Source organism: Planococcus citri, chromosome 3 (genome assembly GCF_950023065.1).
Source record: "Planococcus citri chromosome 3, ihPlaCitr1.1, whole genome shotgun sequence".
Taxonomy (NCBI): domain Eukaryota; kingdom Metazoa; phylum Arthropoda; class Insecta; order Hemiptera; family Pseudococcidae; genus Planococcus; species Planococcus citri.
In genome coordinates, this window is record NC_088679.1 from 7,871,276 (window position 1) to 7,890,300 (window position 19,025).

At 33.7% G+C, this 19,025-nt stretch overlaps 1 protein-coding gene across 1 annotated transcript in view; it reads left to right on the plus strand.

Moving 5' to 3' along the window:
- LOC135841616 (T-box transcription factor TBX20-like) overlaps window positions 1–19,025 on the plus strand; it is a 113,319-nt gene that overhangs the window by 16,451 nt on the left and 77,843 nt on the right. The gene's annotated exons all lie outside the window — the stretch shown is intronic.

Consider the following 19,025-nt stretch of genomic DNA (forward strand, 5'->3'; position numbering starts at 1 on the left):
ACGACGTAAAATAGGTATTAATATACTATATTTATATTTTTTTAAAAACTTGAAAATTCCAGCTTTAGGAATTTTTAATACCTATCCACATTAATTCCATAAAGGCAACTACGAGCCTTATTTTCCAAAGCTATGCCTCTACAGCCTTGGCTTATATCACACTTTTGTATATTTATGGCTAAGTATAATACAGGGGTAGAAATTTATTAAACTGACACGAAAGCTGTAAAATTATAGCATTAACTGCGACGCCTTTTGATAATTACTACTTGTTCTTCGAAATGCCAATAATACCAATACGATAAATTTTAATCACACGCTGAAAATTATAATAAAACGACAGCTAATCAATAATGAGTTAATAAGGTACTCTTTTTAGTTACCTATACCTACCTACCTACCTACCTAAAACTACCCCATACTGGAAATTTTTCATCCCGCGTAGATAATTTTTTAATCGATACGTTTACGTACCGCAATCATCATTTAGCTCGGTAAACACGACACGAGACTTAGGTAGGTATACATTAAAAATATAGGTACCTATTTCTCGCTATAACCCCGGATCCAAAAAACGCAACAAAACTAAATGAAAAAGCAAGAATTAAAATACGCATGCGTTTTGACATTAACGTCGATGATATTTTTGTATATACGTACGTGGTAATTTATTCATAGCGATCGCAGATGCGATATTGGATGTACAAACAAACGTTGACACCGCAACGACATTTTTTCGCTTAAATTATCCATATACGTGTATGAGCTAACCGAGCTGACAAAAACATATACAGGGGGTTGTAAAAGCCCACCCTAAAAATGGAAATTAACTGCCAAATGAATACCTCTAATTTAGCCACGGAAAAATTATCATATAGATCTTCATATCAACTTGACAGATCAAGAATAGAGCGCGGATTTACCAATAGCCAGCGAAAAAAACGCTACATTTGGCCCTGCAGCAATTTGAATTGATCAATCAGAGTCGACAACGTTTATATAATGTATTTACCCCATCGCTCGAACCCTATACGTATATCTCGCGACGACGAGGCTTATATGCAAATATTTTAATTTCATAAAACACCGCACAGAACGTGGTTATGGTTTTTATCCCTCTTGTCTCCCTCTCCTTTTTTTTTTTTACTAATTTACATCGTATTTTTTTTAGCTCTTTTTATCGCAAAAAAAAAAAACAGGTTATGATTTTTCCAAGACTCGAAATTTTTCTTTTCAACGTCGTCGTATGTAGTAGGTTCTTTGCCTTACACACCTACACGTACATATAAGAATATAGACTCGGGTTTTGGTAACATTTCAATCTAGTTAATCGGATGTTGGTAGTTTAGCCAGCAAAAACACCCCAAGTGGGAAGTGGCTTGATTAATTTACAAACGCGTGTAACACACTTGAGCCGATATATCAGGACCACCTACGAACAATTCTACAAAAAAGAGATTTATTACGCGACATCGCCGAGTAGATATTCTTCCGCCCTGTAATTGAAAACAAATTAATGATTTTTAATTAGGCTAACTCTTGGTATAGACGATAAAAACATAGTGTAAATTGCAATTGACCAATTTTTTTTTCTTCAAAGGAGTGGTTCATCTTTATAGTATAACGACTAATTAATTGATATAAAAATTTTTTCATCAGGAAGATGAAGGGGCAGAGAGCAGGGGCATATGCGATGTGTTCCGTGAATTATTTCGTTATTGGCGCACGCGCGCCTTTGCCACGATTATTTTATTCTTCGCTGGTATATTAAAACATTTTAATCCGAACGTATTCTTGCTATTTTCTTGTCAGCCGAGTTATTTATCGTCGAATGTAGGATGTTTTACGTTTGCATTTATACGTAATGGCCGAGAAAGTAATATAGGAAATTACGAATACGAATATACCCATACGCTTACTATCGTATATAAATGTACTATACTACGTGGAGAATAGCGGATATATATGCGTTGTGACAATGTTAATGGCAATCGTTCGTCTTTTGTTGAAATCCTCCTATTTATTATTATGATTATTATTATTATTGCGCATGAAAAGTTATCGAACGACGTGTAAAATATTAACGCCTTATAGTCGAATCGAGTACTATATGCCGATGTTCTTTTTATGTACCTATTTGTAATTTTTCATCTATTTGTGTGAGAATAGGGTTGCTGAAATTAGTGAAGAATGCCTACGTAAGTGTTGATTATCGTAAATGCCCACGTAGATAGGCATATTCGTGCGATGATTCGGGCAATTAATAATATTTCGAATGTATCGAGAAGTTGAAAAATAAATCCGCCTATTTGAATGTCAATTTTTTAAGATCTACCGGGTAGATAATAAATGAACTGATAGCAAGTGATGCAACCTACTTGGAAAAATGTTTCAAAAAAATATTAATCCTTTTTTGTTCAAAATATCAGAAAATTATCTCGATAATTTTTACTGCAAAGATTAGGTATGAATTCATCAGATGAAAAAATATTCGCATTGAGCGTAATTTTTAAAAAATGCAAGCTGAAATTAATTTTTTTAAAGTTAATTTTTGACAAATGTTTGAAAAATTTAAGGTCTATCCCAATGGGAAAAAAATCAAAATTTGTTCAAATTGGCGTGAAAAAAAAACACAAATTTGGTTTATACTCCAGTTTTGAATTTTCGAGTCCATTAGTATGATGGCTTCCAACCGTTCTGGAGCCTCCAGAAAGTTTTTGAAATGTCATAAACAAGGTCTATAAGTTATTCAAATTGGGATTTACTTTCTTTGTGACTCGACTTTTGATCAATTTAAACACATATTTTCAAAATATATTCGTATTGGTTCTAATCAAAAATTTTCTCCAGCAATTATTATTGAAAAAAATTTGTAAGGAGCAGTTATGGCCTGACCGCCTAAAGATATATAATGAGAATATGTCCTTGAGGTGGTCCATATCGTACTCGTCACTATGTGACAAATTATGATATACACCTCGAGAGGGAGCTCCCTCTTATGGCTTAAGTGTTAACTATTATTTCAGCGATTTGAGGCTTAAACCGATGATCGTATGAACTGAAAAATCACTTTGTTCGCGGAGTAGCTAACTGTAACAATGTCTTTGTAAACCCTTGGGGCCCGAGACCCCGCGATCTCTTTGCGTTTATCGAACCATCTCTAGATGGTAAATTTTATTAATTAGTTTAACTCTTCATTAAATAAGTTCGTTTAATCGCGTTAATGTCTAGGTATTTTTCCTAAATTGACCTAGAAACTGCCCAATAATCCGGATATTGAGGTAAGTCAATCGAACTAAAATGATTCTAAAACTAGTGCTATCGCTAAAGGTCTTATTAATTGGGGGACCGCAGGAGAGATAGTAAACGTGTACATTCATAGAGATTTATCCTAAGCAACGATCTCCTGAGTACTCCTTGAGTTACTTGTGTTCATATACCTACCTCGTGAATATAATTAACTCATCACCTTGAAATGGCCCCGAGAACAATTTCATTTAGTTACCTAATTCCACTTAAATGTATAGAAAATGTCATTTATGTCATTTGTCTTTTCGTCCCCTACCACCTAGTGTGGTATAAGAACTGCCTTAAAGAAGTAGTTCTACTACCGATGAGCCACCCAGCAATGGCGTATTCGGCCTAATTTATCTGAATAATTGTATCACTCACGTTATATTTTTAATCAATTGCAATAAATTTGTACAATTATTCGATTCTCTTCCTTCCTTAAGTGTGAGAGAATCTCAGTGTGAGATGAACTGTGTCGTCGTAAATAACTTGTTAGATGTTTGAGCTATCGCTATCCGACTTAGTGCAAAATTATTCACCCCCTTAGTGATAATTTTCATCCTCCCCTTCCTGGTATTGATTATAATAATACCCATCTATCTAGGTTATTCATGATCGCACCGTTACAAATTAAAAAATTCGTTGTTGGCATTTTTTATTAAAAACTGGAGAATACGGAAACTCTCTGGAAGTCCTAGCTAGATCACCTCAAAACCATCGTCATCAATCGACTCAGGAAGTCAAGATATCAAATGTCAGCCTTTTACCTCTTGATTATTATTATCATCATTTTTTAAAATGAGAAATACCCACGGAATTTAAAATTCTCCAAAAATGAATTCTAGCTTTTAAAATTTGCACTGCTGACGTGTTTTGAGGTCCTCTGTCGATTCGTTTATCATCTAGCCACAAGATTATGATACATCCCTTGTTATAGGTGCATAAAAAAACACTTGGAAAAATAGGTAGATAGGTAGGTAGGTATTTTGAAGAAGGTATTCCAATTGGGAGGAGATATTTTCAAACTGGACGAAGCTGATTCAAAAGAGCACGTAAAAAAATCATCGGCCAAAATTTCAAGTGCTAAAATGCATTTTTCAATGTTTGGCGAATTTTTGAACATCAATGAGCTAAAAATATGGGAGAAAAAAATCAAAATTTCACCAACTTGAGCTGGAAAGTTGAATTTTAACTCTCCAAATCGATTAGAAAATATGGGTTCAACTTTCAAATCGTTTTGAGCAGTTCTGAAGCATTCAGTAGCTTTTTGAAAGTTGAAATTATCACAAAATATTATTTACTGAATTTGAAAAGTCATTTTTTCAGATATTATCTTATTTCAACATTCTGAGTTGATTAGAGAAGGTTTCAAGCTATCCTGGAGCCTGTAGACAAATTTTGGGAATTCCAGATCTTTAAAATGCTCCATAAAAACTGACGAAATCAACTTCAGCACTTATGAACGCGATTGATGCTATTTATAGTGAATAACAAGGCCCATTTCACGCCATTTTTTCAAGAATTAGTTTTCCAAAATATGGTGGAGGCTCCAGAATGGCTTGAAACCATCTCCAAACGACTCAGCATGTAGAAATCAGAGTAAAAAAATAAATTTTTGGTATTCAAGTTTCAAAAATCTGCCGCCATGAGGCTCCAGAACTATTTAAAACGGTTCGGAACAGTTTCGGATCGATTCAAACGCCTGAAAAGTAGAAGGTCAATTTCGCAAAATTTTAATTTTTTCGTATTTTTAGCAAAAATTTGGTTTTTAAAAAATTCACCTAAAAATTGAAAAATGCACTTCAGCCCTTGAAATTGTCTCGTGGTGAAGTATTTCTGCAAGCTTTTTTGATTCATTTTTATATTGTGTGGGCCTGAAAATGAAACTTTTGTAATCAAATCCCCTTCAAATTTTCTCATTACTTAGAGTTTTATATGTATTTCATGAGGGGGGGGGGGGAATCAATTTCCTAATTAGATATGTACCTACTTTTGGCAAAAATTTTCTTGTACCAAATGAAGTAAAAAAAATGGAAGAAATACCTAAGTTCAAAAATAAAACAGATCAAATTTTATATGCTGAAATTCCTATTTTTGAATTTTTGGCGAATTTTGAAAATCAAAATTCAAATTTGGGTCCATGAGCCTTTTTTTAATGAAAAACTCAAAATGTTATCATAAATTGATCAGGTTTATAGCTAAAATTCTGTTTTTATCCTACTTTTGATCCTTCAATAAATCGATTGATGATATTTTCGAGTCACTCTGTAGCCTCCAGCAAATGTTCAAATTGTCCAATTTTGAAAAAAAAAATGTCAAGATAAGTACTTACTTATTGAAAAGGTCAGAAGGAAATTCAGCACCTAAAAATTTGTTTTCTCCATATTCATGATCGTTTTGCCCATTTTAAGTCCAAATAATAATCAAAAATCATTCTCACCAGTTTAAATTCACATCCTAACATTTTAAATTGTGTTAGGTATTCGAAAAATGAAAAACGAAAATCCAATTAATTAATTGGAGGCTCCTGCAGAATTCAGAATAGGTATGTCTTGAAAGAATCTCCCATATCGATTTGAAAGGTTGGAAATGAAATGGATTTAGAAAATTGGTACACAAATTGATCAAAATGGCCAGAATGATTTGACCATTTTTATGAAGTAACTTTCATTTTTTTCGAAATTAGAAAATCTAAAAATTCACTGGAAGCGCTAGAACAATTCTAAAAAACATTTCAAATTGATTTCAAAGGCGGAAGAAAAGGTATGTACCTTAGATAGACCTATATACGAGTACACAAAATTTCAGCTTTCTATCTCAAATTACCCAATTTTGATTTTTTTTCTTATAGGAAATGGACCCTTGGTTTTTCAAAAATTCATCTAAAAAAATCGATACTTAAAATGTAACTCAGCACCTAAAAGTTGGCCTGATATGTATTTTAAAATTCTTCCTGTTTCTCTTGATTAACTTCAAAAATAATTCCCTTATCGGTATAGGTAATTTTTTGTGTCATTCTTTCAAAAAGATCTAGATAGGTACCTTAATTATTAAAAATTCAAAAATCTTTAAACACTGAGAATTTTTTGCGAAATCAATCTTGTGGAAAATTCAGTTTTCTGATCATTAAAAATTAGACTGTTTTCTTTGAAAAAATTTGCAGCAGTTTTCTTGATTGAAGTGTAAAATGAAAGACCCGAATAATATGGTCCTCCCTTTTTTTGAATTTCAAAAGAACTTGTTTTTCTGGAAATCCAAATGATTTCAAATATTTGGCTTTAAATTCCTCAAATTTTGTCTCAAATTGTAAATTACAGGGTCAAAAATTCAATTTGTTTTTCAAAACGTACTTTTACACACAATTAATTCCTTCTTTCCACGAGAGATCATTGGATTATTTTTTTTTATTAAAAATATGTGGGAATTGACGAGGAATTAGGAAAACATCGAAATGAAGAAAAATTTTCAATTTAGCTTGTGAAAAATATCAAATTGGCGAACATCTGATCAAGTATGATCTACTAACTCCAATCTCGAGTAATTTTGAAACAACTCAGACAGAATTTTAAATGGTCTATCTCTATAGTTTGGTAAAAATTTCATAAGAATTATTCTATCGAATCTTTTCATGATTAATATCTCAGTGATCCGTTCAGTTGATTTAAATAAATACTTACGATTCAACATCCCTTCGGCTGCAGCTCAAATACAAATACATTCCTGGCAGTTATTTAATTAGGTACTTATTTATTTTTTGAAGGCAGAGAGGGGAAGGTGAATAAAAAATTAATTTTCCCATTTCCCTTTCAACTCGAAAATATCACACCATGAAAGAAGAAACTGTATCTTTTGTAAATTGCGTAGAATCGTTTGTCGTCATTGCTTCATGTGTAAAGTAATTTGTAAAATCGATGAATGGGTCCTATACAGCCATACACCAAACAAACGCCACACGATATATATTACCCATTTACAAATATTTTCACCGGCGTAGAAAACTCACACGGTTGTTTGGGTATTATTGGCGGATATGTGTGAAAACTTGGTGATTTGTATAGAGCGCTAATCATTAGCGGATTTCCAACCGCAGATAGGGTACTGTATAATAGGTATGATCGACGTCAGTCATTTTGGTTGTCTCGCGTCGTTGTGTACATTCGTCGATAGTAAATGTTGTATAAGTGTGGGTGAGACTTACTCACACTTATACAACATTTACTATCAACGAATGTACACAACGACGTGAGACAACCAAAATGGCTGACGTCGATCATACCCATTATACAGTACCTTACCGCAGAGGCAGATTTTACCTTTAATTTGCAAATTTTCTATTCACGCTCGTGTATTGGAATTAATACCTGGTCGTTCGCAAGCCGGCCTCTATACGTACCTTACCTATCTCTCTCTATACCTAATGGTGCGGGATACACAGGGGGAAATATTTTCTTTAATTTGAATAATTCCCCGAAACGATTAACTATGTATAAATACGAGTATTTCTCTCTACGTTTACATTATATCTACTAAACGGCAAACGACTCGTAAAAAAAAAACCAAAAACACCCGATAAGATACCTTTACCTACCCGAGCAAGGTTGTAAATTCCATACGAATATCTACACCATGTAATACTTACACTTAAGTTAGTAGTACTTTACATTGTGATGCCGGCGATTATTATCTCCGTCATCATTATCGTTTTTTCCCTTTCTTTTCTCCGCACTGGCTGATGCTGAAATTACGAAAATAGAATAAACAAGGGGTGTTACATATTGTTCGTGGTTGGTCGCCATTTTCCAAGTAGGTGGTTTCCAGTTGGGCTGTGCTTTCGTCGATATCCTCACTCCAGCTCGTCGAGTCGTCGTCATCGTCGTCGTTGTGCTCGGCAAAAAAAAACACACAAAAAAAGCAGGGTGAGAATTTTAGGGGTTCGTCGCGCCGTATCAGACGAGGCATAGGCAACAACAATGCACAAACCAGGGGTGCTGAGAAAAATACAGCGAAAAATGTAAATTATCCGGGTATTTAATTGATGTTATACACGACTGCGATGCTATCTATGATTCTCCTACTAATTTGCGATGTCGGATGTCGAGATATCTACGCTGATGAGAAATTTACGAGTATGCTGCATTGAAAAGGGGATTGATTTTCAATGTTTTGTAGCCGTTGTATAGAGTCGTGAATAATAAAATGGGTAATTTTTTGAACGAAGGCAGTGAGGGGGGAGGGATTCGTCAATAGTGGGAGAAAAATTCGAAGACGTGGGGATCAGTAAAACCTAAACATGAAAGAGAATACCTATTTTTAGTACCTACGTAAGTATAGAACGTACCCCCAAAAATTTCAACTGAAAAATACAATTTAATTAGTTTTGATGGGTGTATAAATTTAAACACAGCAGATGTCAATGTCATTTCTTGAAAATAACTTTTTCACCGAGATCATAAACCAAAAGAAAAGTCGTTTTATGACCTTCCACGTGTATCTCCCCTCTTACTTCCCTTCCTCTAGTAGAAAGTTACGTGCTAGCATATCTTGTTTATATTATGTAGGTACTTCCCGAATACCTATACCGACAATTTTTAAATTTTTTTTAGCGACTAAAGTAATGGAATTTTCCAAGAAATATTTTCATGTGAGAAGAAAAGTAGAACCTCGCCATTTTAAAATAAATTTCGTGTTTGAAACTTTGAGAAGTAAGCTTTGGAATGGAACTAAGTATGGAAGAGGAATTATGATTTTTGACGTGGAGAATAATTTGGGATTTAATTTATTTTCTTTCAGATTTAAAATGGTCACTAGACGATTTTTTTTTTTTTAATTTCAATCCATAGCCATTTTAGAAGACTTGAACAAAAAAAAAAAATAAGATATAGGGTATGTCTTTAGAAGAATTTTAATTCACAAATTTTGATTCTAAATTCGAATTTAAGGTACGCAGATAAGGGATCAAGTCATTCCAACAGGTATAGAAAAATTTTTTGATCAGGAAACACAAAATTGAAAGCATAACCAGATCAAGTTTTAATTATAAAACTGAGTTTCATATTTCAATTTTCGATCAATTGGGTCAGTTTTTCAAAAAAAAAAAAAAAGACCAAATCAAGGTGAAAAGTTGAAATTGGAGTATATTTGATTTTTGACAGTTTCAAGCAGTTTTCAAGCCTTCTGTTAATTTTTCTACTTTTGAAAAAATTGCCATAAAAAGAGCCAAAATTGAATTCAGCACCAGCCAAATCGACTAGACATCATTTTTGTGATCTTTCTGATCAATTTGAGCAAACATTTCAAAATCTGGTTTGCCTGTTGAATTTTTTTTTTTTTTTTTGAAAAAACGACGAATTCATCTTTTTTGGAATTTTACATGCCTTTTTGAGAAATTTGAGCCTTAAAATATACTTCTTCTCCTACTTGTAGGTTAAAAGTGGGCCACAAAATATACGATTGCATGGTTGAATATGAGAAACAGAATGCTCCTTAAGGTTGCAAGAACATAATGCTGGGTACCTACTTTTTTTTTGAGAAATTTTGGCCTCTTAAAATGTTATTAGGAAGGACAAATCACTTGCCATTCAATTTTTTCATCCATTTATGTAATTTTTGGGCCATTATGAAGTATTAAAATGTTTAGAGCCTTCAATTTTTTTTATTAGAGCACAGGTGATTTTTTGTGTGAACACTTTGTATAGCTTTAGTAAGTACCTTTGATCTCTCTATTTTGAGAAAAAAATGAGCTGCTGGCTTGAGTAATTGAGATGTTGAGATGTTCCTTGAGATTTCCCACAATTTTGGCCCTTTCAAACCAGATTTCAAGGTCGCTTCTGAGGTCAAATTTGTTTTAAAAATTCTGAGTCATTACCCTCAAGTAAGTATCTATCCTTTTGTACCAAATTTCAGCGTAGTCGGCTGAATAAGATAACCTGTGATAATATTTTTAAGACCCCTGAAAATTAGATACATTTTTCAATTCATCGTGGAAAAATGCTAAAAGAAAAAGCTAAAAATCAAAATCCCAGTAGAAAGCCAATTCATCATGCTTACTGAGCCAGTGCTTCTAAATCTTAAATAATTCAGCAATAGGGTGCTCAAAAAATTCAATTCAACTGCTGGTATTATGCTCTTTCAATTTTTCTGTGCCTGATATCTGAGAATTTTTTGTCAATGAGATTCTTCCTTTGAATTTGTGAAAGGGTAAAAAGTGAAAAATATAGATAGGTATTAGGGGTATGGGTATTCAAATTCAACGTCTTCAATTTTTGGACATTTTTACCATGTGCAAGTGCTTTAGCAAGGTATCTAACGGGCAGTGAAATAGTAGTAAGAGTAGTGAATTTATTCAAAAAGGTAGTGAAAAAATTGAAAAAATTCAAACGCGCAACAAAAACCCTCAAATTATTGAAAAAAAGTTTATTTTCAATGAATTGGCAACAGTGTATGAATATGTGAGGTGACATCAGTTCATTACAAATTTTCTTCCAATGTCAATTTTTTTCTGAAATTTTCCCGTGAAAAATTTGACTTTGTTAATTTTTCAAGGGAGGGGGGGGGGAGGTTGAGTGAGGAGCTTTCTGAAAATTTGATTGAAAACTGGTACAGGGAAAAAATAGTGAATGTTTTAATTTCTATTCAGTTTGCTTTTAAACGCCGACCTGTCAACAACTACTCTGATTTTTTATTATGCCTAGTAAAGATGAAATTCACGAAATTGCCAAAAAGAAGAAGGCTGAAATGATGACCTAGCTCAAGGATGTCCTAGCTGGAGGTTTTTGTAAACCTAAGAAAGCCGTTAAAATTTCTAGTTCAATCAATGAAGACAAGCCAATCATTATCAAAAATAAATTTAGTAAGTACAATACAAGTTGCTGACGTTCCGGACAATAACCCTAATCCAGTTGTAATTGAAGAAGTTAAAGAGAAAATTCCTCCAATATTTGTTACTGAATACTCTGATTATATTCACGAGTAAGCTGAGATTAAGCGTATTGTTGTAAATGACTTCAAGATAAAACATGCTAAACAAGCAAATTCGAATCTGCCTCTCCAACATAGATATGACTTCCGCAATTTAACTTGACAGTATGATCAGCTTTATAAGAAATATTATACATTCAGAAATTCTCAAGAAAACGAATCATCAGTTGTAATAAAAGGACTGCCAACTACAATAGATGAAGCTGCTATTAAATCAGAGCTGGAACTCCTTCAAATATGTACCAACAATCATGGTTATCAGATTACGTAAAAATGGAAATGTGATTCCTGTATGTGATGTTACAGTACCAAATTCTGCTGATGGCCATAAAATCTATAACATAGTATCTCTGTTTCATGCGATTCATCACTGTTGAGAAAAAGCGCACAATTCCTCAGTGTTTTAGATGCCAGAAATTTGGCCACACTTGTAATTATTGCAATGTGTCAAATGCGCTGAAGAACACATATCTGCTGAGTGTACAGTCAAGCGTTTGGATTCCCCAAAATGCTGTAACTGTGAAGGTGATCATCCAGCTAACTACAAAAGATGTTCAGCCTATAAGTCGTACCTTAAAGAAAAATTCACAAACCATAAAAACTTGGTGCAAGATAATATTGTCAATCATCATCGAAGCTATAGTTCAGTTGTGAAATCTTCCAAGAATCTAACTATTCGATGCCATGTTCAGTTAAAAGGTAAGGAGGGTGAGAAGGATGAGGAGGAGGAGGAGGTGTAGAACATAGAAAGACGTGCTGTGAGGTCGGATTGAAAAAATATGCCAATGTTTGAGATTGGGAGACCTCAAAACAACAACAATCAATATTTCATTTTATGTAAACACACTTTTAAACATTCTTATAAATTTTGATCACTTTTTTGGGAACCTTTGAACTCCTCAAGCGAGTTGAGATCTCATTTTGAAAATTGAAAGATTTTTTTTTCTAATAAGACTTAGTCTGAAATTTCCTGCAAGTTCATTTGAGTCGATTACAATTTTGATTTTTTCCTATTTTTTAAAAAGGGCTCGAAAAAGGTCTTGGCAGTAATTTTTTTCAAATTGTTAAAATGGTAGCTTCAGATTTTGTAGGTATGTACTCATTACTCGTATTTAATTTTAGTTCATCACAAAATGCCGAACTTACCTACACTTTAATTTTGAGCTTTCTAAATTTTAAAATGCTGATTTTAAATCTCTTTTTTATCCTTTTAAAGCTTTCTTAATCAGATTCGCTACAGATTTACCCAAATTTTTGGAAGGTATCGTTGGATTTTTTTCTCTCAGGCTGTACTGATATTGGATCAATTTTTGAATCAAAATCATGACTTGTAATTACTTAAACAACTACCTACCTAAGGTTGTTGTCAGGTGTTTCTAAGCTCATATTTATCTAATTAAAACACAATTAAATACAAAATCCAAATAATAAAATACCTTCTGCCCCAAAAAAATCACACATATCATAACACATTAACTAATCCAAAAAAAAAATTCACTTCAACGTACACTTTCGAGGTGCGTTACTCGAAGCAATAACCACCTTCATAAACGAAACGAACCCATGGTCGTCGAATGACTCGAAAACATCCAACTACCCGCTATTTTTCAATTCACCGCCAATACTTTACCGACAACAAAAAATTTATGCAAGTAGTAATTTTCTTTTCTTTCAAGTTGTTCGTCATTAAGTATCCAATTATGGCTAATTTCGCTGTCGTTAAAGGAAAAAAATTACACTCTTATAATACGAACCTAACGTCATCGTAGCTAGTCGTCATTTTCAAACATAGGTGGTCTAAAACCTAACTTCTTCCATACACCAACTATATTACTTATAGGCATTCAAAAAAAAAAGCTTTTCAACTGATATCCATGCTCGGACTTTTGCGGTAAAAATGCTCGCTGCATAATTAAAAACTTCGTATACCGCCAGTTGACATTTTAAAGAAGGTATTTTTAACGCTACCACAATTTATACGATTTAATGATATCACGATACTAATTTATAATTAAAGGGTAAAAAAGTTTCTATGCTTTTCAAGTTGGAAAAACTTTACAGACTTTTTTCCTTTCCTTTTTTTTTCTCCCTCATTTTTTTAATCGCGTAATTCAACTTTAAAACAAATATACACGAGTATATACTATATATACCTATATGGTAGAGCTTTTGTGAAAAGTAAAACGCGTTAAATGACATCAAACTACAAGAAAATAACGATAAAAATTCGTGACTGATGTTTAAACAGCATAAAAATATACTGAAAACTCCAACACGCGATTTTTTTTACATACCTTTTTACCTCTCTAAACTCCCCTCCCTCCCTCACCCTCTCACCCTTCTCATAAACCATGTGGCCACCGAGTCCTATGTAATTTGTTCATGAGCCTCGAATTATACGTAAGTATACCTGCACAAAAGGGTGCGTGAAAATTCATCCAGATTATTGCCGCATTGCTAACTTTAAAGTGTGTGTGTTCGATGCCTATAGCTCTGCGGTATTATTAAGTATACGATGATGATCGATTAAAATTATAGGTACACTAATTTGTGAATTATCTGTACCTATATAGAATCGATGAAGTATGCAAAATAGTCGATTTTTTCCAGTCAATTTGTTTTTCATTCGAAGAAGGAATCGTAAACGAGCAATTTATACCTACTCGAGTTGTCGAGCATACCGAACCTACTCGTATTTTTCATCCCGTATGGCAGCATCTTTCAAAATATTATAATATTTACCAATAAAATTAATCAACAACCCAGAATAAAACTAGATTTAGTCTAAAGAATGCCATTATAGGTACCTCTTTTGTTACCTATATTTTGATTTATTTTTCCTACTACACGAAAAAAAAAGAACAAACCTCGAAGAATATTTCAACCCAACAATCCGGCATATGGCAATTTTCAAGTAGCTAGTTACACGATTTATATTCCGTTTAAAATTGTTGCTGCCGTTGTAGTCAAGTCGACGTCTAAGTGTTAGGTCGTAGCCACTGTTTTGGTTTGGTTGCAGAGTTGCGAAGAGCACACAGCATCACCATCATCATCGTCGGTATACTTCAACAATATTTATCTTCTGTTAAAAAACAAATTCTTATCTTCGCGCAACGGCAATCGCCCAATCGGCAACGCGACTGCTTCACTAAATGACTTTTACGGCCGGAACTCGTAAAAGGAGAAAAAAAAACTCGTTAATTTCGGTAGCTACCACAAAGAGTCGATGATCGTGTCTAAGAAAACGGCACACAGGCAGCGTACACAATTTCAACATAATTTATGTTGTGTGCTGGCAACTGGAAAGGATCCGTTAGTGTATGCAGATACCGATCACGATCATATTTTCTCAATGCTGCTGAGAGATGCTACATTGCCGAGTATTCCTGTAGATACTCATATAGGTAGGTATACTTGCTGAAGAGCATAGCTGATGACGATGAGTCGATGATACGGACATAGGTATTCGTTGAAATACGATCGGATTTAATTAACTTTTATACAGGGACAGGGAACAGGGACGGAGTGTAGATAGGTAGGTATATTCAAAGATGATACTGGTGCGTGTGTGAGGTGTTTTTTTTTTCGTCGCTTTTTATATATTTTATTGAACGAGTTGTTGAAAATGGTCCAACGGACGCGTGTGCCGAGTATGGTTTCTTTCCGATATGGCGAGAAAATGATTTAGGAGATAGATAGATACATTTACATACCGCATTCGAGTGAATAATTTAGTAGATTAGATTCAGGGTGTAGATCAAGATGATGTAATTTTTACAATGACACTGGAATTCGTAGAGATGAAAAATCAAAGTAACCAGTCAGGTAGAGAGAGATGAAGGTTTCTTGGCAGATTGATGTGAAGTACAATTCATAAATTTTTTTGGAGGGAGGGGTAGCTTTATACCTTGCCACGAGGATACGATGTTGTCATGCCTGCTGCTTGCCCCGTACTTTATGGGCAGGGCAAATCCTCGTGGCGAGGTATAAAGCTACCCCTTCCCAAAAGAAATCGTTTAGTATTTAATTTTTTGTTTTGATAAAAAAAAGGGGGGAAATGCCTCAATGAGAGAATTAATAAATAAATTGCTAAGAAACAAAAAAATTAAATTTTGATCAATTTAAGGCCCAGAAAACTGAAAGTTAGTTAGTAACTTAGTAGGCTATTTTTGACCTCCCAAATCGATTGGTGGTGACTTTGAGAGGTTCTGGAGCCTCCTGTAGATATTTAAATTTTCAAGTTTTTTAAAAAAAAGTCATTTTCAATTTTAAAAAAAAAAATTAAAAATCTGAGTTTATTGAGAAAGAAAATTGAAAATTGGCTTATTATAGACTATTTCCAACCATACAGATTAATTGGTAGTGACTTTGAGCAGTTCGGAAGTCTCCAGCAGATTTTCATTTTTTTTTTATTTTTGGAAAAAAGACTCATTTTCTGTGAAAAAAATCGAAGTGTGATCTACGTATACAAGTAATTGAGGTAGAATACTGAAAATTGGCTCATAAGCTATTTTTTTCTCCTAAATCGGCTGGTGAAGACTTTGAGATGTTCTGAAGCCTCTGGCATATTTTTGGATTTTTGGATAAAATACCATAGGTACTCATTTTTAATGAAAAAAAATCAAATGTGATCTAATCGAGATAGAAAATTGAAAATTGGCTCATAGGCTATTTTTTGCCTCCTAAATCGATGGTCGTGACTTTAAGACGTTCTGGAGCCTCCAGCAGATTTCCAGATTTTTGGAAAAAATACTCATTTTCAATGAAAAAAGTTAAAGTGTGATCTATCCGACGTAGAAAACTGAAAATCGGTTCATGGGCTATTTTTGACCGCCTAAATCGGCTGATGCTAATTTTGAGCTGTTCTGGAGTCTCCATGCAGATTTTCAGATTGCTGGAAAAAATACTCATTGTCAATGAAAAAAATCAAAATCAGATCTAATCGACGAAGAACACTGGAAATTGGCTCATAGGTTATTTTTGACATTCTAAATCGATGAAGGTGAACTTGAGCTGTTCTGGAGTCTCCAGAAGGTTTTTCAAATTTTTGGAAAAAATGTCTCGTTAGATAGGTACCTGCTTGCTCATTTTTAATCAAAAAAAATCCAAAAGTGATCTAAGTGACGTAGAAAACTGGAAATCGGCTCATAGGTTATTTTTGACCTCTTAAATCGGCTGGTAGTGATCTGGAGCCATTCTGGAGGCTCCAGTAGATTTTCAGATTTTTGGAAAAAATATCTAGGTACTTGCTCATTTTTAATGAAAAAAATCAAAATGTGATCTAATCGACGTTGACAACTGGAACTCGGCTATAATAGGACATTTTTGACCTCCTATTTCGACTGGTGGCGATTTTGAAACGTTCTGGAGCCTCTAGCAAATTTTTGAATTTTGGTAAAAATACTCATTTTTAATGAAAAAAAATCAAAATGTGATCAAATTGACGTCGACAACTGAAAATTGGCTCATAGGCTATTTTTGACCTCCTAAATCGATGGTGGTGATTTTGAGTCGTTCTGGAGTCTCCAGCAGATTTTCAGATTTTTGGAAAAAATACCCTACCTACTTATTTTCAATGAAAAAAAATCAAAATGTGATCTAAACGACATAGAAAACTGGAAATCGGCTCATACGTTATTTTTGACCTCCTAAATCGATAGTGGTGATTTTGAGCCATTCTGGAGTCTCCAGCAGATTTTCAGATTTTTGGAAAAAATATCTATCTACTCATGCATTTTTAATGAAAAAAATCAAAATGTGATAGAATCTACGTTGACAACGGGAACTCGGCTAACATGACATTTTTGACCTCCTAAATTGGCTGCTTCTGATTTTGAGTCGTTCTGGAGTCTCCAGCAGATCTCAGATTTTTGGAAAAAATATTTATTTTTAATGAAAAAAAATCTAAATGTGATCTACAGTAATTGATGTAGAAACCTGAAAATTGGCTTATAGACTACATATTTTTGACCTCCTAAATTGGCTGCTTCTGATTTTGAGTCGTTCTGGAGTCTCCAGCAGATTTTCAGATTTTTGGAAAAAATATTCATTTTTAATGAAAAAAAATCATAATGTGATCTAATTGATGTAGAAACCTGAAAATTGGCTCATAGACAATTTTTACCTCCTAAATTGGCTGCTTCTGATCTTGAGTCGTTCTGGAGCCTCCAGTAGACTTTTGGATTTTCGGATTTTCTGAAAAAATACCTGCCTAGGTACTCATTTTTAATGAAAAAAATCATAATGTGATCTAATTGATGTAGAAACCTGAAAATTGGCTCATAGACAATTTTTACCTCCTAAATTGGCTGCTTCTGATCTTGAGTCGTTCTGGAGCCTCCAGTAGACTTTTGGATTTTCGGATTTTCTGAAAAAATACCTGCCTAGGTACTCATTTTTAATGAAAAAAAAAATCAAATGTGATCTAATCGAGGTAGAAAATTAAAAATTGGCTCATAGGCCATTTTTGACCTCCCAAATCTCCTGGTGGTGATTTTGAGACGTTCTGAAGTCTCCCAGTTGATTTTCAAATTTTTCGAAAAAATACTCATTTTCAATGAAAAAAATCAAAAAGTAATCTAAGCAACGTTGAAAACTGAAAATTTGCTCATAGGCCATTTTTGACCTCCTAAATCTTCTGGTGGTGACTTTGAGACGTTCTGGAGGCTCCAGCAGATTTTCAGATATTTAAGTTTTTTGCAAGAAAAATTATCGTTTTTGATGAAAATATTAGATAAAAGATAGAATTAAGGCACACAGAGCTGAAAACGGATTCATCCGAATCAATTCTTGATTGTTTTGATCCGCTCTGGAGCCTCTAGCTGATTTTCAGATTCTTTGATTTTCAGTATAAAAAAGTTCCATTTTTAGATAATAAAAAAAAAATCAAAATTTCATCGAATCAAGTGGAAACTTAGAAATAACCCCAATACTCTTTCAGACTTTTGAAAACTTTTTTGAAAAGTGACATTTTCAACATGTTAAACCCCTTTCTAGCCAAGCTTATAATCTAGTTGAATTGCACCTTCAGTGCTAAGGAAATCGAGTGCCAAGTTTTCCCACATCTAGAGAACGAATTAGGCACTTATGTATTATATTATATCATTTGAAAATAATTTTCATTCAATATTTCGTACGTTTAAAAAACCTACCAGATAAATACATGTTACCATAATTTATGTAATTTTAAACGATATTCCCTAAAGGATCGACGACCTATACGACACCTCCAAATTCTTTATCTACGAGTATAATCAGTAATAACTACATTGAAAAAAAAAAGACATTTTTACCAATGTTTATGCCCACTTGAAATACACGCCATATTCGCGTATTCGAGTACAATTGTAGAGTACGTTTACCTTAATGATACTTTCACATTTAGGAGCAAAAATGCCAGCATAGTGATAGCTACACGAGCTGAGATATTTTAGCGGTGGTGTAGGTACATAAAACGTAATAATTCTTCCAACGTTGCGAGCAGCAAAAATTGTAGGTACAGTGTAATTCGTGACTGTGCGAAGCAATGCTTTAATTACTATTTGTACATATTTATCGAAATGTGCTTCGCATCTTCTTCTCGCTTCACGGATGAATAAAAATATCCCTTCTATAAGGTATCGACGATTACTATCTGTTCACATTGCCTAATATAATCGAAGATCAAAAGAATTTACGCGCTCAATGATAGGTACAGTGATATCGAAAAGAACGTGTAGGTCTCGGGTTCACATAGCTTGTAATTTTATCTCCATGTA